The sequence below is a fragment of the Schistocerca americana genome, chromosome 7 (genome assembly GCF_021461395.2).
Source record: "Schistocerca americana isolate TAMUIC-IGC-003095 chromosome 7, iqSchAmer2.1, whole genome shotgun sequence".
Classification (NCBI taxonomy): Eukaryota; Metazoa; Arthropoda; class Insecta; order Orthoptera; family Acrididae; genus Schistocerca; species Schistocerca americana.
In genome coordinates this window covers 344,875,075-344,898,973 of record NC_060125.1, presented here as the reverse complement: position 1 = coordinate 344,898,973, position 23,899 = coordinate 344,875,075, and the positions used below count along the sequence as shown (strand labels likewise).

The window sequence follows — 23,899 nt, the reverse complement described above, 5'->3', positions numbered from 1 at the left end:
GGTATGGGGTTATTTCTCATGGTTAGGGTGTGGTCCCCTTATTGCAGTTAAGATAACGCTAAATGGAGAAGAGGAACAGTTCACAGACGGTTAGTGATAGCCTCACCATGACAATGCACGCTGGCATAAAGTAGCAACTGTGAGGCAATGGTTTGTAAACAGTAACGTTCCTGAAGTTAACTGGCCTTGCCTGGCCGACCCGAAACAAATGGAACAGCTTTGTATCAGTTAGGCCGTCGACTTACCTCCAAACCTCAGTGTCCATCATCACTACCTATCTGAAGAATGAGATTTTCACTCTGCAGCGGAGTGTGCGCTGATATGAAACTTCCTGGCAGATTAAAACTGTGTGCCCGACCGAGACTCGAACTCGGGACCTTTGCCTTTCGCGGGCAAGTGCTCTACCAACTGAGCTACCGAAGCACGACTCACGCCCGGTACTCACAGCTTTACTTCTGCCAGTACCTCGTCTCCTACCTTCCAAACTTTACAGAAGCTCTCCTGCGAACCTTGCAGAACTAGCACTCCTGAAAGAAAGGATATTGCGGAGACATGGCTTAGCCACAGCCTGGGGGATGTTTCCAGAATGAGATTTTCACTCTGCAGCGGAGTGTGCGCTGATATGAAACTTCCTGGCAGATTAAAACTGTGTGCCCGACCGAGACTCGAACTCGGGACCTTTGCCTTTCGCGGGCAAGTGCTCTACCAACTGAGCTACCGAAGCACGACTCACGCCCGGTACTCACAGCTTTACTTCTGCCAGTACCTCGTCTCCTACCTTCCAAACTTTACAGAAGCTCTCCTGCGAACCTTGCAGAACTAGCACTCCTGAAAGGAAGGATATTGCGGAGACATGGCTTAGCCACAGCCTGGGGGATGTTTCCAGAATGAGATTTTCACTCTGCAGGGGAGTGTGCGCTGATATGAAACTTCCTGGCAGATTAAAACTGTGTCCCCGACCGAGACTCGAACTCGGGACCTTTGCCTTTCGCGGGCAAGTGCTCTACCAACTGAGCTACCGAAGCACGACTCACGCCCGGTACTCACAGCTTTACTTCTGCCAGTACCTCGTCTCCTACCTTCCAAACTTTACAGAAGCTCTCCTGCGAACCTTGCAGAACTAGCACTCCTGAAAGAAAGGATATTGCGGAGAGCACTTGCCCGCGAAAGGCAAAGGTCCCGAGTTCGAGTCTCGGTCGGGCACACAGTTTTAATCTGCCAGGAAGTTTCATATCAGCGCACACTCCGCTGCAGAGTGGAAATCTCATTCTGGAAACATCCCCCAGGCTGTGGCTAAGCCATGTCTCCGCAATATCCTTTCTTTCAGGAGTGCTAGTTCTGCAAGGTTCGCAGGAGAGCTTCTGTAAAGTTTGGAAGGTGGGAGACGAGGTACTGGCAGAAGTAAAGCTGTGAGTACCGGGCGTGAGTCGTGCTTCGGTAGCTCAGTTGGTAGAGCACTTGCCCGCGAAAGGCAAAGGTCCCGAGTTCGAGTCTCGGTCGGGCACACAGTTTTAATCTGCCAGGAAGTTTCACTACCTACCTGCTTTCGGCTCTCGAGGAAGAATGGTCTTCCATCCTCCACAGATATTCTGACCCTTCGTTGAAAACGTCCCTAGCAGAGCTGTGAGAAAGCGATGAGTGGACACAGCCCTTATTGATTTCCACTAAAACATGGTCGTCAGATAGCGATTAATCTCTGGCCGTGATTTCGACTCGAGCCCGCCACCAGCAATTCAGGGTGAATGTCTAACAACGCCGGCGACTCGTGGTGGCGAAACGTCAGAAAAGTCACTGAACAAATTCCGAGACAAAAGCGAGTAGGCCGCACGTCAACCAGTGGCCACGAAACCCTTAGTGTTTTATACCCGAACAAGTGTTTATTAATGGCGACATCCGTCTTAGAAGCACACGCTCGCACGTGATTCCGAAGTTAAAAGTGCAGTCGAGCGACAAAGTGCGTTCCTTTGCAGGGCCACAGCGGGCGACTGGTCCAGCGTGGAATCAGAGACCGGCGCGGTTCCGCCTCGGCCGCCGGCCAAGATTGTCCCCCTGCTCGTCAAATCCGTGCGCGTGCTCGGCATTAGGCGCGTCTCGTGTCGTGTCAGGAAACGACAATTGACCCCGGCGCCCGGGGAGGCGCGGCCCACGCGTCTGGGCGCCATGACAGAGGGGGCGGCCGGGTGACGGCCGGGTGGGGGGGGGGGGGGGTCGCCAGCAGATGAGGCGGGCACGTGCTCGCCGCGCTCCCTGAATACATCTGCATTCATTACGCTCCATCAAGGCCAACGCTTGATTCTCTTTAATTTGAGCTGCACTTATTTTGCCGTTTTATTCTCTATCGTGCCGATCTTTTATCGTATCAGTAGTTCAGTGCAGTGTATTGAACGCTATTCTGTACCTACATCTACATGACTACTCTACAATTCGCACTCAAGTGTTTGACTTTGGAACTATTTCTGTACCGTTCCACATTCGAACAGCGCGAAGGAAAAATGAACATGCAAATCTTTCCTTGCGAACTCTGATTTCTCTTATTACGACAATCATTTCTCATTATCTAAGTGTGTGTCAACAACATGTTTTCGCATTCAAAGAGAAAGTTGAAGGTGTAAATTTCGTGAAAAGATATCGGTGCAACAAAGAACGTCTTTGTTTGAATGACTGCCACCCCAACTCGCGTGTCATATTCGTAACATTCTTTCCACTATTTCGCAATAATACAAAACGAACAACCCATCTTTGAACTTTTTCTATGTCTTCTGTCAATCGTTTCTGGTAAGGATCCCATACCGCACAGCAATACTCTAACACAGAACGGACAAGGCCTGTGTGAGCAGACTCTGTAGTGGATTTGTTACATCTAAAAAGAAACACCTTGAGTTCGAGGTCGCAAGTTCAGTCGTTAGCCTATTTGAAAGTGTTGTGTTAACAGTTATGACAGGAGAAATATTAGCTACCAGTGACCCTCCATGTGCATAAAATTGGAAATTTGTGGTAAGGACTATGGAACCAAACTGCTGAGGTCATCGGTCCCTAGGCGTACACACTAATTAATCTAACTTAACCTGACTTACGCTAAGGACAAAACACACACACACACACACACACACACACACACACACACCCATGCCCGAGCGAGAACTCTAACCTCCGACGGGGGGAGCCGTCCACGTGCGTAAGGAGGGCGACAGGCGGGAGATGTAAAGATCAACCTTCTATGGGATGTATGTACGCTGAACAGCCAAAGAAGCTGGTATACCCGCCTAACATCGTGCAGGGCCCCTGCGAGAACACAGAAGTGCCGCAATACGACGAGGCATGGACTCGTCTAATGTCTGAAGTAGTGCTGGACGGAACTGACACCATGAATCCTGCAGGGCTATCCTAAAATCCTTAAGGAATCCCAGAAATGCTCAATAATATTCATGTCTGGGAAGTTTGGTGGCCAGCTAAGTGTTTAAAATCAGAAGAGTGTTCCTGGAGCCACTCTGTAGCAATTATGGAAGTGGGATGTTGCATTGTCTCGCTGGAATTGCCTTACTCCGTCGGAAAGCACAATGGACATGAGTGGATGCATGTGGTTAGACAGGATGCTTACGTAAGTAGTAGGACTACCTGTGTTCTGTTCCACTCTGCATTGTTGCCAAATTTATTCAAGATGGTGGTGATGACGTCATCCAAGATGGGTGTGTGTAGACTTGGCAACAGCGCATGAAATAATTCAAGATGGCGGATTTTGGCGGGAAAATAGGTCAATTGGGGTATGTCCACTAACATAAAACCCAGAAAAATGGCGGGAAGTTTGAATTTTGGCCGGAAATTAGGTCAATTGAGCTATGTCCTCTAACCTAACCCTCCAGAAAAAATAGGTGCCAAATTCAAATTCCAACAGGACAATGGCTGCAAAACCATACTTGCCTTTATTATTATTTATTATTATTTACACCATGCACATGTGTTTGCTACAAGGTCCGGAGTCCAACTGTGTTAGTTCATACCTCTGCCACCAGAGAGTGCCACCTTGACGTTATTCAAGTTGGCGGGTTTTGGCATGGAAAATAGGCTAATTGGGCTACCACCACTAACCTAGCCCCCAGAAAATTGGCACGAAATTTGAATTTTGGCCGGAAAATAGGTCAATTTTGCTATGTCCACTAACCTAATCCTCCAGAAAAAATAGGCACCAAATTCAAATTCCAACATGATAATGGCTGCAAAACCATACTTGTCTTTAATATTATTCATTATTATTCATTATCATTTATTATCATTCATTATCATTTATTATCATTTATAATAATTATTATTATTTGTTATTATTGGCCTACTTCCACTAGAAAACTGCACCAAATTCAAATCCCAACACGATAATGTCTCGAAAACTGTACTTCTGTTTATTATTATTATCATTTACTATTTATCCAAGATGTCCGATTTCGGTGGGAAGAAAGCCATTTGCGTTACATCCATAACAAAAATCTGTCACAAGTTCAAATTCCAAGACCATAATCTATCACCTGTATGAAATAGTCCACATCCTACAAACTTTGACTGTCACTTTTTTCATTGCTAACCTGTCAAAATGGTATCAAATAATAAACTGCACTTGTACTAACGTAATCCACATCCTCTCATATCGCAAGGAAAAAGGACTGAAGTCTTTATTTCAAGCAGTACAGTCATTACTTGTTCTCCTACAAACTTAGTACACATCCTCGAGATCGCAGTGACACCTAGTGCGCTCGCCACTAGGTAAAAACTCCAACTGACTTAGTTCAAATTGCCGCCAGCAGAGGAGGCTACCCCTGGCGCCACCGGTCAGTGGTAGTTCGCCACTGGTCCAGCGGCTGCTCGGACCGCATGAGCCGCTGGATCCTGTAAACATGTTTTCGCTGGGCACGCTGGAACCCGCCGATGCCGACGTCACAGAACCGTCCATCTGTTAGCGATCCACCACGTGGTCGACATAGAACGCACTGCCACACTTTTGGCGCCAAATTTGTTTTGCTGGACAGGTTGGTGCCTGTCTATGCCTACCTCACGAAGGTCGGTCAGCTGCTCAGACCACTAAACATGTTTTGCTCTTTCTAACCTCCCGATTCTGATGCCACAATGGTTGGTTAACTATCCACCCCGTGGTTTTGTGTCGGAAAAAGAACACACTTGGCGCCAAAGTTCCTTGCTGGAGAGTGGAATCTGCCCTGGCGTCACACAACCGCCAGTCCATCATGTGGCGTGCTCGACAAAGAATGCTCTCACTAAGTTAACCTGCTCAAGATCGTCTGCTCTCTTGCACTTGCGCTATAGCCGGTCATGTGCCGCCGCCCCACAGGCGCCTGACCGCTTACGTCACACACCCTCGACTGCCGCCTCCATACACGTGCCGGACATAGTCTTCAGTAAATATGCTAACACCCACATCATGCATCTAAGCTATCAATTGCCTAAGTACTTAATTGCATTTCAATTTTAATCATATTAAATAGTTCAATTTACAATTTCATTTAAGTATGACAAGCGGTTCAATTATCCAATTTCAACTACTTTCATGGTCGAGACCGCCACCTTTTCCTAGTAACCAGTGCCGAGTTTGAATTCTGGCAGTAAAGAAAGGTCACTTGCGCTTCCTCTACCAACCTAAGAAAATTGTTGAAAACGAAGCTTGTAATACACCACCCATCACTTATCTGGTTTTGGTGTGTGTTCACCCCAGGTAATTGACTAACAGATCAACAGAGAGTGCAAAACTGTCGCAATGTCGGATAACGCAAAGAAAGTAATAAGGCCCTGTGACTCCTGATTGAACTGCGGTGGCAGTGTTGACATTAATTGGTTCAGAATTGATCCCTTTTAATTAGAAAGGGGTGCACATTGATATTATATTCAGCTATTGAAGACAGATGCAAATGTTGAACATGAAATTAATTAAGAAAGTGACTTGGGATTTCAACTACTTGATTGAAAACAGATGCAGTCGATTAGCACAGATTTATTTTAACTCATGACCTTCAATCATCACATTACATGACTCTCCTAACAGGCAGTGGTAATAAATTGCGTTTGCGTGGAGTAAAGTGAGATAAATCAAAAGTAATTCCTATCGACTGACCCAGACGTAATGCGAAGTGCGAGAAGTATTCTACAATACATGGCCCATGAAACCCTCGTGGAAACTTTGCCGACGTGATCCAGCAAATTAATCAATGGCCGGAGCGGGCGCAATATCACCGAATACAGCGTGGCGGAGCGATCTCGTTATGCGGACGTCAGCCGACCCCGTGGTGCTGCAAGGCTGCACTCGTCTTCGCACTCCTAGCTATCTTGCTCAGTACGTAGCTGAACCAAAACTTTCTATCTCCAAGCTCAATCGTTCCGTTTGCTAAGTCCTAAACTGCAGAGATGCTCACTCTTTCACAGACAAGCTGAGTAAAGAACGCCACATCCGGACTCTAGGCAAGCTGGGAATGGAAGACCTCTACTGAGACTTCTTCCAGTCCGCTCTTCGCCTCGGTTTCCCCTCCAGCAAAATCACTTACACCAATTGCAGCGCAAGTCGTGTTAATTATGCATCGCTTCCCAGCAATGCCTGCTCTGGGAAGTGAACAAATTCTCACAAAATTTCCCTTCCTCTCAACTTCTTCTATTTAGCTCCCCCCAGGCCACCCATCAAGGTTAGCGTCTGCACAAACACCAACTTTTCCAGAATTCTGACTCCCAGGAGAGTACTTCAAATTCCTTGGTCCTATGTTCCCATCGGAGGCCGGTGTATTTCATTCTGTCGCTCTTCACCTGGTTTACTCCAGACTCTGTGGACCATGAATTCAGCGTCAAGTTGCTATAGTCACGAACACGCATATTTTGACCTCTGTTGAGCACTCCACCGTAGCTTTGAGCGGCTTTCTCGCATGTTTCCCTGAAAACTGGACAGTGGACATTTATCAACAGGCATACAAGTTCTCCATCTGCTTCCCGGCATATCAGCATGGGGTCGAGGTCAACCACCCATGCTGTCACTCATCTCAAGGCGGCTCAAGGCAGCGCCGCGTTACCGCTTTCTCAGAGCTTGAGCCAACCTAAGCTGCCTATTGTCGCTTCCCTTCGCCGTTCCCCAGCCGGCCACGGTCAACTCTAAATACTTCCCTGTGGTAAACTAGCGTCCAGTAAATCGACTCATTTCCACAAAGTTTTCATGTCATGTGAATTACTTTAAAACCATCACCTGACATTAATTATTCCACTAAGTCCATACTAAACCCTCTACAAGATGCATTGTGCCTTGTCAGTCATTTTGTTCAGCCCTACTGTTCGCTCAACGTGAGTTAGGTAATCTTTAATGACTTCATGTAAGGGGCATAGTTCTTGCCATCTTACAAGCTCATCACCACTAACTTAAGCCTCCAGGAAGCAACCTCTTCCTATGGGTTCCTGGTAAAAGGACTCACCCTGAACTAGGCCCATTGATGGAGGAACAAATGTACTTTATTTAGGGATGGTGTATATGTATCACAGAACACACGCACTGACATGTCCCACGCCATACACACCTGCAAACCACTCCTACATAACTCATTTGTAATGCTCTACACACACACACACACACACACGCACACACACACACACACACACTTGCTAATTATAAACACTTAAAAATAGCCCATCGCACAGCCTACAGACATGCGAACTGCTTGTAAATAATGCAAAACATTTACGTCCAAATAGCCAAACAACTCCTAATTTTCGGAAAACATTTCAGTGCAGACCTACAAACTGCTCCTAAATAACACAGCGCAATGATGTGTATACAAGCAGAGTACTCGTAAACTATTCAAATAGCGCATATGAAGGCCTACTGACCCACTCCCGAAATAATGCTATCAACGGGTGCAAGCACAGTCCGTTGAGTACACTGGAGGTAGCGATAAGTGACGTGTACCTCAGATGTCAAACCGTTCGGCTTCTGCAAGCATGAGGTGGTGGCACCTCCCATTCATACATAACACATGAGAAATTCCTACCCGCATGTGATAGATTGTGGATCTGCATCCCAACAATGCTTCTTACATTGCGCGTGACGGATCCACCTCCGAAATCTACCCCATGTGCGGCATATTGTGGATCCGCATCTCAACACCGATCTGGATATAACATGTGGCGGATCCACAGTCGCTGTGTACGCAATGCCCGACTGATGCGCTGTTTACAGAGTAAGTGATGGAATGACTTGTGATTTTCACATGTCGCACGCTGCTGCTTTGCATTTATCTGTCTCCTTGTAGGATGTATCCCCCGCTAGTAAGTATCATTTTATGTAGGCCTTATGCAGGCATCGTATAATTTCTGAACCGTGATCGGATGTGAACAGTGAACAGTGGACACTATACGTAACGGGGCGATCAGAATTGCTGGAATGTGATGGCATGCAACCGAACTCAAAACAGTTTGTCATGGAGGTTACAGTGAAACTTCCTGTTCTTCAGGACGTAGCTGCAGATAGTGCGATAAGATAGATACGGAAGAAACAAACATCTAGAAGTTGAAGTTGCCCAGTGGTTCCAGGTGGTACGAACTACAATGTCACACACATTTCAGGAGGGGTAGTCTGGTCTACAGGATTATGACTTTTATATAGAGACAGGAATCAAGCAAATGCAAGTTATTTTGACTAACTATTAGCCAAAAGCAGTGATCATACCACAGTTGTATTTTTCTTGCGACCAGTTTCCCACTCTTGCTGGCTGTGACGTAAATATTCCCTACTGCCCTTGCAAGATCACGCACACGAGAAAGAATCGTAGGGGGCAGATCACCTCCAACTTCTCGCAGCACAATAAATAACTTTCCAGCCAACTGACCATCCACATAAGCCGACGGCGTAATCCTATACGAATGCGTTAAGGCATTGATGTTAGTCGATCTTGATACAACTTTCTTGGTACCTCTAATTCCCAGGGTTCCTTTCATGTGCATTTCCTCTTCAAATTCCAATTGGTCGGATTTGAAAACAAATTTCTTATTGAATGATGGGATAACTTTGTTTATCTCGTTCACAAATTTTCCGTCCGATTCCGTAGTCCACTATGCATCGTCAAGTTGGCGGTTTAAAACTTCATTGCCTTACAGTTCTGTACTACTGTTTGAAGTTATGCAGCCATCCACTGGTTCTCTTGAAATCGCTGTAATCTATGCCGCGCTCAATTTGATGTGCATAACGCAGTAGGTCACGATCATGCACATTGTGCAAATTCTATCGAGCATCCTTGAAACGCGCAAACACCCGTTTTCGTAACAAGTACCCCTTGTCCTCCCCTGAATATAAATAGTTTTTCTTATGCTCGACACGGTCATACTGCTGAAGACTTATTCGAAATTGTTCATAATTGTTTTTTTACTATGCTGCGGATTATCTTCCATGTAGGTAGTTTTGTTTTGTAATTTGGCTATAATTTCGCACCTTAAAAGCACTCATCTACGTACTTTGCCGGGATTTACAATCGGAATTAGATATCATTTGATAGATTGTACATCGTGTATATGAATATTTAAAGAAGACTGACATTATCGCCGGCCGGAGTGGCCGAGCAGCTCTAGGTGCTACAGTCTGGAACCGCGCGACCGCTACGGTCGCAGGTTCTAATCCTGCCTCGGGCATGGATGTGTGTGATGTCCTTAGGTTAGTTAGGTTTAAGTAATTCTAAGTTCTAGGGGACTGATGACCTTAGAAGTTAAGTCCCATAGTGCTCAGAGCCATTTGAACCATTTTGAACTGACATTGTCACCTACTCCTCGTAAACAGTTGTTAACGCTTATTGAATGAAAGGTGATAGAGTGCAAAATGGCGTAATGAATGATTGCCTATACTAACAGAGGTTGGAAAGCCAGTGGAAATGAAACAGCAGGCGTAACTCAAGACATGGGTGGCAAAGCACACACAGATGCGTTGGTCCTACTTAATACAGAAAATATACAAGACGGAGGACGGTTGGGACACCTAAGCTTTGAAGCACAATACAGCAGGGGCCGGCTGGCTTCATACCGAGGCCGGAAGGGTAAACGGATAATACTTCGGAAACTCTGAAAATCTTGGATGCAGCAGAGAGGAACGAGGAAGCGACACCTCGGAAACCACGGAAGGCTGTGTTATTTCTGAGGATTTTTTCTCTGAGAAGCGTACCATTTCTTCGCAAACTTTACGCGCTGGACGACAAAAGACTAAACTTGGTTGGTCAGCGTTTGGAAGACCGAGTTTTGCTGGGAAGCCACCAGTGGAGAGAAGGGGTCTTCCGATTTGAACACCCGGGTTTGACGGCCGCTCAGTATCAGCTTCTTTGCTCTCACGAGATTTTATAGAACGGTTACGCACTGTACTGCTGCGAACTTACACGATTCTGGACTTCGCCTCTGGGTTGGGAGTCGTCGTTGAGAACGCAGCATTCAGTGGTTGAGAGCACTTCTGCCTGTACTCACGTTGAGGTGTTATCTGAACTCCGTCCTTGTGGCTAGGGGTTCTCGTTTCTTGTCTGTAGAACACAGAGAGGAGAAGACAGTATTAGATCATACTAGTCAGAGGACCGCCTTCTGCCATCCTAGTGTTTGAAAGAATTTTTATTTTGTGGCTGGAATTCTTCCATCGTCGCAGACGTGTACGAGAAAGATCACACTGAGGCACCGGACGCAGTACATAGGTGATATTGCTAATTGCTTCAGCTTATTAGGGCTATAAAGCTAAACAGCTGTGATCACGTAAATTTTATTTCCATTGAGGTTGCACACCACTGTGGATCATCTTTAAAAATAGTGTCTTCTACTGTTTGGTACGTAAGTGGTGTCAGTCATTTCACGTTATTTGTTTTAGATCGCGTAGCCATAAAAAGGGGCAGATTTGGGGCAATTGATCAATCATATTAGTTAGGAAATCCATTTGTATCTCTTTATGTCCATTGGACATTTATGTATAAACATTTGTAATATATAAAGGGGTTTAAATCTACAGTAAATGTATAAGCAGAAATGGCACTTATCATTTTGGAGTCACTAGTTCCTTAATCATTCATTTATGTTTATGTTGTAATTCATATGTTAAAGAGCAAGAACGAGGAGATAATAATACCACTAAGAGATCCTAAGATCTGCTTCAGGGGGTAGTCAAACATGGCCAAATCTTCATATTCGCGTTCAGTATTTTCCGTTGCGCACATTCATTCTACACTCGCCTGGAGCAGCATCTTGGAGTTTAGTGTCCGTTCCTGAGACAACTGTTGTCCTTCACTATGTTTCGTTGAAGACCGGATTTATGGCTCCCTGTCCGACAAGGATGACAACTACATGGCTCGACACCTGTTTCAGTATCACTTTCACGCACACATTCCACTGACTCATATTGCAGAGACACTAGTATTTATTTCATCTGCCGCTTCTTTCTCAATCTGTGAAATTCCTTGCGTTCCATTCTGACGAAATTTCAACTTTGGTAACTGTTGTTGAGGATACAGTGCAATGTTTACTTCGTTTATGTTGCCATTGCTCTGCGTTGTATCGCCACCACTAGAACTGTAGCACTGTTGTGAGTTAGCTGTCGACTATGCAGTTCAATTACGTTGCGTAGCCTCATGCTGTGCTCACCATTGAATACTTCCAGTCCCGCCTCCTGTTGCCATTAGCAACCAATATTGTGGTTGCATCCCAGAGAATACATGGAGCTTCGAATGCTGTGAACATCACTGACCTATGGCGACAACATCCTCAGGAGATTCCTTCTAAGTGTTCTGACTTTAAAACGCAGTCTTTGATTCATCTTCCCCACAGTGTTATCTGTATTCCAATTTAAGTTGCTCGTAACTGTAATTCCTAGGTACTTATTTGAAATCATAGTCTTTAGATTTGGGTGAAATATTATGTAACCTTAATCTAACGGATTTTTTTAGTACTCTTGTGAATGGCTTCACATTCTTCCTTATTTAGAGATAACTTCTACTTCGTTTTAAGTCGTTTTGAAATTGGCTTTGGTCTTCTGATGACTTTACTACACGGTAAATCTGCAAAAAAACTGAGATGGCTGCTCGATTGGCTCGTAAATCATTATATAATTAGGAAAAGTTGTGGTCCTAAAACACCGGGGAACGTCAGACATCACTGCCGTTTTTATCATTCTCATCAATTGCTGCGAACTGTGTCCTCCCTGATAGAAAGTCAAGAATAGGGTTGCAGAACTGAGACGATACCGCTTGAGACGTTATTATTCATACTAAGAGTTTCACAGCGAACGAATGAGATGTGGAGTTTTAATACCACTCAAGATGCCGCTCAGCACTCTTCTCGTGCCCATTTCGAAGGTAGAGGTGGCCTTTTCTTTCAAATGTTCCTACTCTTTGAATGATGGTTACCCGAAATATTGGGCTAATAATGGCCCACATATTCCTGTTGTCGATATGACCTGAGAAGCCCCTGTAAACAAGTGGTCGTCAAAAATGCGACCCGCGGGCCGCATGTGGCCGGAATCGAGTGTTCGTGTGACCCGTGGTTATATAACAAAAATGCTTCTAGCAACTAACAGCAGAATCCAAAAACATCAGCTAAAGTTGAGAGCTTCTTAAGACTGTACTTATCTCGCGCAAGAACAAACAAAAATACTTGCAAAAAATGTTCAAACGTGTGTGAAATCTTATGGGACTTAACTGCTAAGGTCATCAGTCCCTAAGCTTACACACTACTTAACCTTACACCCATGCCCGAGGGAGGACTCGAACCTCCGCCGGGACCAGCCGCACAGTCCATTACTGCAGCGCCTGAGACCGCTCGGCTAATCTCGCGCGGCAAAAATACTTACAAAGACATTCATATTTTAAGATGTGCTTAATTCTAATTGACTTTGGTTAATTCGTCCGTGATATGAGTAAATATGGCTGGTTACCTTATGGGCTACTAGAAGTAAGATGGGGAATATTTTATTGTTTGTTTTCCAATGCTGACAACTCACGAGCGTGCGCAAACAGCGCCGATCAGCTACTATGGAATAAATGTCAAACATGAATTTATGGATGCACTTTATAGGTGCCGTCATCGTCAAATGTCGTACATGTTTGTCGCAAGTAATACGAAATCAAATTAAGGCTGTTGTATTACAATGCAGTGAGTAAACTAAAAACGACATTCAAAACATTGAGTAAACATTTGTGATCGTGTCTCATATTGCAATTACTGTTAGTAATTAAAATAAGTACTGATTTATGTTGGTTACGAATTAACAGTAAGATCGTTATGGGAAGGTGTGGCAAAGCGGCTAGGACGGGAGAAGTGGCCGTTGCATATTTTTTGGCCTGAACAGCGCTTCTGCCTGCAGAGGAGTGGTGAGACTAGTTCTAATGTACACGGCCATTGCTCTCAGTGAGACTGACAGAGGAAGCTTTGTTCCGTTATCTTTTAGTAAACACTTTTTTGTTTTTGAGTCGTCTCAAGAAAAATATTTTATTTGTATGATTCTTGTTAACTCACTTGTAGCGAGGGTAATAATCTTTTACAATATCAATGTTCAAACGAAGTGTTTTGGCCTACAAATTTTGTTCCTCATTATTTATTTCAGTTTGATAGTTTTTTTTCTGTGGATCACTGATGTCGACAGGGTATCTGCTATGGAAAAGTGCGCAAGGCGTTCACCCCAAAAAGAGTTAGTTACTTCCAAGAAACATGCTTAAACAAGAGATGAGACTGACTTAAACCCTTTCACACAAAAGTTATCATCTTCCATTCGGTTCCCTTGTGACAATTTTAAATTAATCAAGCTATATTATATGGAACCGTCTCTGTTCTGTTATATTTGGCCTAATACAAAAGTACGATTGAAAACGGTCTGCTCTAGCCACGTGGCATTATTTCGAATAGTAGGTCATCAAGACGATAAGAAAAAATGCCCGGAAATGAGAAAAACGAATATGGTATCACGTTGCGATGGCACTGGCCTCAGTACTCGCTAAGGTACGGAAAACTGATCACTATCTAAGACTTCAGAAAAATATGTGTAGTTGCAGCATTTATTTTCTTTCTCGCTTAAAAATATTTGGTGTGACACCCTATAATATGTAGATTCAAAATGGGCAAGTGACAAGCTTCTGTCAATAACCGTGATTTGGTGAAAACTGAATTTCTCTTTGAGTGGCCAATTCCCCCCCCCCTCCCCCTCCCCCTCTCCCCCTCCCCCCCCCCCCCCCCCACCACCACTCATCCTTTTTCGAGGCCCGAGATGCCGTCCTATTACGTCAATATTGGCTGTTAAGCAAAACAGTTTGACAATGAAACGTATTTGTCAAATTCACTGTTTGCTTTCCGCTGGTTTCGTCAAATCTGACGTCTAATACAGATCAAGTTCGCCACGTTTTATCTCACTTGCGAACATTTCCCGAGTTGGAGGGGTTACTAGCGCACACAAGCATTTGTTTCAATGGGTTTAGCACTGGATATAAATAAAAGAAATCGAAGACGCTCGTCCAGGATTTGGTTGAAATTGAAAGATGAAATACATCCATGAAAATATGTTGAAGGATCTAACGATTACATCAACTTTCATCGAACGAAACTCAATTGTTTACTAACCTGTTAAAATTACTCCCCCGCCATGTTGAAAAAGAAAACACAAATATGCGAAAATCTTTTCCAGTTGGTCAACGATAATTATCTATAGCTTCAAGATATCTGTGAATGGGCCGGCAAACAAACCCCTGATTTCCTTATTTCCCGCTCATACGTCTCGCGTAAAATGTTAATGTGTTCCTTTACGCCTGCCTCTGTTATAATTAGTGGTGTACATGTCCCGCTTTTAACCCGCCCATGCTTGCCCGGTGGCCAGGCGGGCAGGCCGCCGCGCGTTGTCAACAGAACGGGCAGGCTGCTTCACTCCCAGCCAAGCCAAGCAGAACCCAACCCGGGCAGGCTGCGGGAAACTTGATTGTTTAGTCTGCGTGAGTCATTGTATTATGAACGTTAATTAAAAGTTTTTATTTTACCTGAGCACCAAAAGACAAACCCCGACATTATACATATATTTCACGTCAAAAAATATTGCGTTTTATTTGTACATTCTTCCTTTACGCATATATTTCGGGCTTATTATCTATACAAATAAAAATGAATTGCCAAATATGTTGATAAGCATAAAACTCGAGAACGGCTGGACCAATTCGGCAATTTTTTTTGTTGTCTTCGTAATTCTCAGGACAAGGTTTTTATGAATAAAATTTTTGGAAAATCGACAGAAAAATTCGAAATTTGAGAAAACTGAAAGTGCGTTTTCATTGTGTCCGTGTGTTTGTATTGCATACAATCTTGATAAAATTTTGCACACTATACCTTGAAACCAAGAGGAAGGTCACAGTCCACATAAAATTTCGTAGGGTGCATGGCAGAGGTTACTTTACCTAACGTAATTCGACAAATTGTACGTTTTTATTCCGATCTTGATGAAATTTGGCACACTTGATATTCAAAGCAGGATGAAGGGCGCTGTCTGCCTAAAATTCTCAATGGTGCATGGCGGAGGGCACTTTACTTACACACTTGTACGCCAACCTACAGTTTTAGTCGGATCTTGAAGAAACTTTGCACACTTGACCATCAGGAGGAACATCACTGTCTACATAGTATTTCGGACAGTGCATGGAATAGAGTACCTTACAAAAGATTTTGACATCGTTTGTGGGTTACCATGAAAGTTGGCTCCATGTTTCCATGGAGAGGGTTTTTGAATATTTCTATGTGCATCTTTATATATATATATATATATATATATATATATATATATATATATATATATATATATATATATATGTGTGTGTGTGTGTGTGTGTGTGTGTGTGTATACGTATGTATGGGTGTATGTATATATATATGTATGTGTACATATACGTTCATTTTTTAAACGAAATGTCTATGATCTTTTTGAAATTTGAGAGATGTCTGACACAGTCACTGTCATCGTGTTTGACAATTCGCGCACAGTAAATGTCGCTTAACAGTTGCAAACCAGTTTTGGTTGAGTGAATGTGTTATATTGGCTGCAAAAAACCTTGATGTTAACGAAATGAATTTTCAGATTCAAAATATGATACCTGGCAAAATGATGACATACAAGTCGGTTTATTCCGTTACTAACCAAGATGATGTAGTCAACTATCCTACGGAATTTTTAAATTCGCCGGATTTGCCCGGATTACCGCCTCCCAATCTGCAATTAAGTCGGATCGGCAATCATTATGTTGCGAAAGGTAAACCAGCCACGTCTTTGTAATGGCACCCGACCTGCGGTGAAGAAATTAAAGAACAACGTAATCGAAGCCACAATTTTAAAAGGAAAGTAAAAAGGTGAAGACAGTTTGATTCCACGTATCACTATGATTCCGACCGACATGCCACTCGGCTTTAAACGGTTATAATTTCCAGTGCAGCTTGCATTTGCCATGTCGATAGATAAATCGCAAGGGCAGTCGTTATATGTTTGAGGCATCAATCTTGAGAATCATGTTTTTCACATGGCCAATTGTACGTCGCATATTCCCCTGTCAGGACACATTCAACATCATTTGTTTACGCACCAGAAAACAAAACTATCAATGCTGCGTATCAAAAGTATTACAATAAATGCTGCCTAGCAATAAACTTTGACACTGCTTCACTGACCACCACAAAAGTTGACAGATATATATGAGTTTTCATAGATAGGTGAAGAGGAGATGAACTGAAGTGGCGGAGTCCAACAGAGAGAGGACGAGGAGAAGGATAGAGGGTGGGGGGAGATGGGCCAAGGGATGGGGATGGAGGGGGGAGGTGAACATAGAGATAGTGGGAGAGGAATAAATGGATAGAGAGAAAATAGGGGAAGGAAGATGGACTACGAGAGTATCGAATAAATAAATGTCCAGGCAACGCCCGGTTTTCAGCTAGTTGTCAGATATAAAAGGATTTCTTCGAGACTTCACAATCTCTCAGTTTTGGATATTCTCAATTCAAATCACCATCAGATCACATCTCAAACAGGTTTGTGTAGCAATCAGAACAATAACTGAAAATGGAGCTCCTTTGTGTACACTAAAAGTTACAATTAACCACCAAGGGTGTAGATAACGGGGAGGGGGGGGGGGCAGAGGTAGCCTCCCCCCCCCCCCCCCGGCCCCCCGAGCCCATGAACATAGTGTTTTTTGTTTTAGTGGAACGCAATGCAGTCTGTGTTGCAAGTTTCAACACTGAAATGGATGGATATTTGTACTAAAGAAGCGAACCTCCACCCCCTAAAAACAAAAAGAAGATTGGTCCCCTCCCCAGAAGAATAAATTATCTACGTCCTTGATAACCACTGTACTGCGATGAGAACCAAATTAAGATTTTGGAAGTCTAGATTCTTTAACTTTAGTATGTTTCCGCCAAGTATGACACCAGTTATACAAATATTTAACTACTTTTCCAGGATGTATTTTACTGGTTCTGTGAATTCATTCAAAGTTGTCAAAATTATTCTAAATTCCCAAAATGCATTTTAACAAAATCGAAGCACTTGTTACGTATCCAGTTCGTCTAAAAACTATAGTACTGGGAATACAATGGCGACTCTGAGCCATTTTTCGCGGTGTCTACGTTTGCGTCATGAGAGTCCACACTTGTAGTCTAGGTCTGCGTCATAGGGACCATACTTCGGACCCTCATGATGCAGACTTAGACGACGAGTGTTTACTTGCATGATGCGAACCTAAACGACGACTGTAGACCCTCATTACACAGACCTAAACGACGAGTCTGAATCCTCATGACGCAGACGTACACGCTGTGGAGAGTGGCTCCGAGTTTCCATTATATTCCTACTACAAGACATTCGCGGAAAAAGACGCTCTTCATTTTAAAAGCATTTGTAGTGTCTAGGTCTTCAGCATCTTGACCCTGCTTGTGGGATTCCCCTTAATATAGAAATACAGGAATAAAATTACATTTCGCAATGTGTGTGGAACTCAATAAAATAAATTGTAATTTAAACTCATAATGTGTATTGCCTTAATCCACAAATGAATATTTTATTTTGCAGAACACTTTTCAACATAAAATATTCACAAATTTTCCTTCAGTTCCCCTGAAAGTATTATTTAGGCCAAACCAGATACTCCTAAAAATATTTGGCTACTCTTGTAAACACAAGTAACAGAAAATGGTTTACAAACAATAATAAATGTCACTTGGGAGGATTGAAATCAAAAAGTTTAGTCTAAAATAAAAATGAACTCTATGCATTACAAAATTTCTATCTCAGAAATTGACGCCCAGAAAGCACAATTAGAAAAGTGCACTCTTAATTAGTAAATTTGCACTCAAACTCATAGTTTCCTGTTTAATGTTCTACTGTATTCTTAATGTGTATGCTGATTAGTGTTTGAATTAATTATGACGAGATCGTTAAGTCTGTCTGTATTAAGACGTGATCGTTTTTCGCTAATTAGGTTTCCAGCGCAACTAAAAATTCTCTCACTAGAGGCACTAGTGGCTGGTATATTTAATATTTTTCTTGCCACACACGCAAGTCGAGGAAGTCGTTGGGAGTTATTTTTCCACCACTATAGAATATCTCCCTCGTTCACACAGTGTTCTTGAAAGTGTCTGCTGACTTCATCATGTAGGAGAGGAGACTCTTCTGCCCAGTCCTCAAATTTCGCGATTTTGTACTGTCCTGGATTTGTTTCTTTGGTGCTGTGATTGGGCACTTGTACTGAAACTACACAGGTTCCAATTAATATTTGCAGAATAATGTGACGATAGTACTACATATAGTTGAAATTATAATAGTTTTTAGATGATGCTATCATTTACCGTCCAGTAAAGTCACCAGATGATCAAAACTAACTGCAGGACGATTTAAATAATATATATTTTTTGGTGTGAAAATTGGCAGTTGGCAATAAATAATGAAAAGAGCGAGGTTATCCGTGTGTGTACTAAACTAAGTTCGTTAAACTTCGTTTACAAGATCAACCAGTCAAATCTAAAGGCTGTAGATTCTACTTAATACCTCTGATTACAATTACGACCTACTTAAATAGGAATGGACACACAGAAAATGCTGTAGGCGTTTTAATGACAAAACACTCTTTTGGAGCATAGCTACGCAGCTGGAGAGCCTTTTCTCGTACGATTGATGGAGGAGGTCGAAAGAGTCTAAAGAAGGGCAGCTCGTTTGGTATTATTGTGAAACAGGGGAAAGAGTGCCGCGGAAATTATACAGGAGTTGGGGTGGGAATCATTAAAACAATGGCGTTTTTTGACGTGGCGCGATCTATACATGAAATTTCGATAACCAACTTACACCTCCGAATTCGAAGATATAGTGTTGAGTCCCATCTACATTGGAAGAAATGATCATGAGAATAAAATACAAAAAAGCAGCGCTCAGACGGAGAGATGTAGGTGTTTTATCCCGCGCGAAATTCGAGAATAGGAGACAAATAAGTTGAAAGTGGTTCGATGAACCCTCAACCAAGCACTTGCGTGTGACTTGCAGAGTACCCATGTACATGTAGATGAAGAATATATGCATTATCTTAGGAGCTTACCTTCAGCACACATCTGTCGTGCTGCTTGGTAAACATCAATTTTTTCATCTTCGGTTAACTTTCTTAATGTGCGGTAGTTAGGCACCATAAACGTTGCAATTTTATGCACCATACTAACGCACATTTTCTGTTCTAGGAAGGCACCGGCGGCTTGTTTCAAAGGTTTCATGTCCTGAAAATACATTTCATCAACATACATATTTCACAAGTGGTTCTATAATATTCAGGTGGAATAAAATTACAAAATTACAAACCTCTTCATCGTTATCCCGTAGAGTACAGTGAGCTTTTAAGGCATAAAACCACGGTAGAACTAAATGTAGGGTTGGCTCCTTGTCACCCTCTAGATCAACTGTGGCTACTTTGAACGGCTTAAGAAATGCTATAAGCTGGCCAGTTATATGGTGGTCATAACCCAGCATCTTATCAGAGCCACCTTCGTTATGTAAGACAGCCTTCACTGAATCAATCTGAGAATGGACTGATACAAGCATGTCAAAATAACTATTCCAACGAGTTGAAACCCACTGCTTTAAAGATGAGTTCAGTCTCACACACAGACCTCTTCTCTTGAAGTTGGAAACCGTAGCCCGCACTGTATTAAGAATGGCTAATATATTTGGAACATTTTCTTTCAAAAATCGTTCGCTCAGAACATGTTTCAAGACTGTGTTTATACTATGAGCCATGCATGGAAGACGCTGATATATTTCGAGAGCTTTGACAATGTTACTGCCCTGGTCTGTGACAAATGTAATTTTGGCAATGTCTTCACAGTTTCTAAGCGATCTTCCAACTCGTTTCGAATATTCGAGCCAGGTTTTGGGCAGTCAGGAAACGCAGAGCACATCAGTACATAGTAATTCAAACGCCAGTCTGAATTTATGTAATGAATTGTCACGGACATGTAATGCACCCCTTTGTAATTGTCTGTCCATAGATCAATTGTACTGGCACATATACCAGAACGAATCGCATGCACTATATCTGGGAGCATTTTGCTGCGCACTTTATCAGCTAAGATTTGAACTTTCCTAGCTACTGTCACTCGGGAAGGCATAGTATTTTTAATATCAACTGAGCCATATTTTTTACCTATGTCGATCAGTGTCTGCCCTAAATTAAGAAATCCTTCTCCATCTATACTGCTAAATGGTCTCAGGTCCTTCGCACACATTTCGACGCACTTTTCGGCCACTAAATCTTTGTCCTCTTTCAAGATATTTACGGAGTGAGGGAAGTGCTTGTCAAATTTGCACACGTGTCGTAACATACTCGAGGTTCCCGAATAAGTACTTAAGAGCTTTTTGCATAGTTTGCATTGAGACACACCTACAGATTTATTTGAAGCGGCCTCATAAACAAACGAAAAAGTTTCCCATGCGGCACTTGTGCTCTGTTTCGTTACCAGCATGTATTCGCCAGTTGTCAATTTTTTCTCAATCTCACTAAAGTTCGACCTATTCATTGTGCCGCCCCCACCTTTGCGATAAATGAACTGCGGGCTAACTGCCTGGCTACTCTAGTCACGTTAGCTTGACAGCGCAACCTGTTGTCAGGCGCAGCAAGCTGAGCGGGTCCCGTGAAGCTTGGCAGGCCTGCGGGAACCCAGGTAGCCCGGGCTTGCGGAAGCCCAAGTCGACCGCATTACCCACTATGCCTCAGTACACGCGCACTCTTGTGTTTACGTCGCGGCAGGCTAACCTGCATGAATGGTTGCAGAGGAGCTAGGGGCAAGCATGCTGCAAGGGGAATTTGTACACCTCTGGTTATAATGGAATGGGACAATTATAACTTGTCTACTATTTTCGTAATGGCCTGTGATCATTTATTCTTTCCAACATAATCCTTTGATCTTAGTTTCCACAGTTGTGAGAACTCACAATAGAATGAGATGAACTGCAGCACAAATCCTTTTTCGCTAAAAATGTGCGACGGTACGTCAATATTTGCCCGTCACTTCGGGGCCTGGCATGCTACTTTATGTTGTTTGACATATTCAAGCGTAAACGGTCACTCTTGTTCGTCAAATCGGTAGTCAACGAAAATTTCTCTCTAACATGGAATTTATTAGATAAACAAGCTCAAACAAAGCAGCACACTGCCAAATAATTTGACAAACACGCGAAATTCGACAATCTGGCCTTCTACGAGTCTACATCCACATCTACACATGACCTCCGCAAGCTACTGTACGGTGCGTCACAGAGGCTACCCTGTACCACTACCAGTCATTTCCTTTCCTGCTGCACTCGTAAATAGAAAGAGGAAAAAAGATAGTCTATATGCCTCCATAAGAGCCCTATTTTTTCTTATCTTCGTGATCTTACTCGAGATGTGCATTGACGGCAGAACAGTCGTTCTGCAGTCAACTTCAGATGCCCGTTTTCTACATGTTCTTAGTAGTGTTTCTCGAAAAGAACGTGGCCTTCCCTCCAGGTTCGGCGTGCACTCAGCCTCGCGATGCCAATTGAGGAGCTACTCGACCGAATAGTAGCGGCACCGGTCAAAGAAAACCACCATAAAGGCCGGAAGAGCGGCGTGCTGACCACACGCCCCTCCTATACGCATTCTCATCTGAGGATGACACGGCGGCCGGATGGTCCCGATGGGCCACTTGTGGCCTGAAGACGGAGTGCTTTTCCCTCCAGGGGTTACCATTTGAGTTACGGCAGCACCTCCGTAATACTTTCGTGTCGTTCGAACCTACAGGTAACAACTGTAGCCTCCCGCCTCTGAATTGCTTCGATGCCTTCCTTCAATCCGACCTCGTGCGGATCGCAAACACTCGAGTAGTATGCAACAATGGGTCGCTCTAATGTTCTACGTGCGGTCTTCTTTATAGATGAACAACACTTTCCTAACATTCTTCCAGCAAACGGACGTAGACCATGAACGATCACTACTACAATCCTTACATGCTTGTCCCATTTCACATCGCTTTGCGGTGTTACGTCTAGATATTTAATTGATGTGGCTTGTCATGCAAAACACTATTAATGCTGAACTTAAACACTAGCAGATTGTTTTTCCAACTCATCCGCATTAACTTACATTTTTCTACATTTAGAGCTAGCTACCATTCATCACATCACCTAGAAATTTTGCCTACGTCATCTTGTATCCCCCTGCAAACACTCTACGACGACACCGTCCGGTGCACCAAGGCATCACCAGCAAATAGCCGCATACTGCTGCTCGCCCTGTCCACCAGATCATTTATGTATGTAGAAAATAACTGTGGTCCTGTCACACTTCCCTGGGGCTCTCCTGACGATATCCTTGTCTCTGATGAATTCTCGCTGTCGATGACGATGTACTGGGTTCTGTTATTTAAGAAATCTTCGAGCCACACACATGTCTGGGAACCTATTCCGTATGCTCACACCTTTATTAACAGGCTCTGTGTCACATGCTTCTTTTGGGCTGAGGCAGGAGAATATACGAGCATATTTTCGTGACAAACACACAGCCTCGCCTTTCGCGATCAATGATATTGCCCTCTGAGCTCTGCTAGACTACTGGGTCGATGACGTAATGATGGTGAGTCTTTACATCGGAAGTCCTCGAGTACCATATTTCGTTTTCTGATACGCTGTCCAGTCACATTAATGGGCCACGTGTGAAAAGCCTGAATAACCACATTTTGCAGCGCGGACGACAGCAAGACGTTCAGGAAGAGAGTCCGCGATGTCCTGGAGTGTACGGATATGTTGACTCCAGTACCGTGGCCAAATAGGCTGGGTTTCACGGTTGAGGTTCCAGTGTGCGTACAGCCCGATCGAGCTGGTCGCACAGATAGTCGATTGAGTTTAAATCCGGGGAGTCTCAAGGCCCGGGGATTGCGGTAAACTCACCCTTAGTGCTCTTCGAACAAGGCATGTACACTGCGAACTCTATGATACGTTTTATTGTTCTTCTGGTGGATGCCAGCGGGCCGAGAAAAAACTAACTGCGTTTGGTGGTGGACATAATCCCGAAGGGTAGATGCATATCTTTATTGATCCATTGCGCCTTCCAGAATAGCGAGATTACTCAGGAAATGCCACAAAAACATTCCCCAGGCCATAATGCTACCTCCTCCGACTGGACCCTTGCGACGATTGTTAGTGTTGCTTTCACACGTTTCACGCCGAACATACCAATGTTACATCTGTCCGATGGAGTATAAAACGTGATTCATCTGAAAAAGCCACATGTCGCCACTCACTGGGCGTCCAGTATCGGTATTAGCATGCAAATTCCAGCCTTCGTCGCCGATGAACGGGGCTCAGCATGGGTGAACGATAAAAGCGCCTGCTGCGGAGGCCCATAGGCGGCAACGTTAA

At 43.7% G+C, this 23,899-nt stretch overlaps 1 non-coding gene across 1 annotated transcript; it reads right to left on the bottom strand.

The window, feature by feature from the left end:
- Window positions 1-950: 950 nt before the first annotated feature.
- Window positions 951-1,025, bottom strand: Trnas-cga. Its single transcript has one exon. It is a non-coding gene; the product is annotated as a tRNA-Ser (tRNA).
- Between the last annotated feature and the right edge of the window lie 22,874 nt (window positions 1,026-23,899).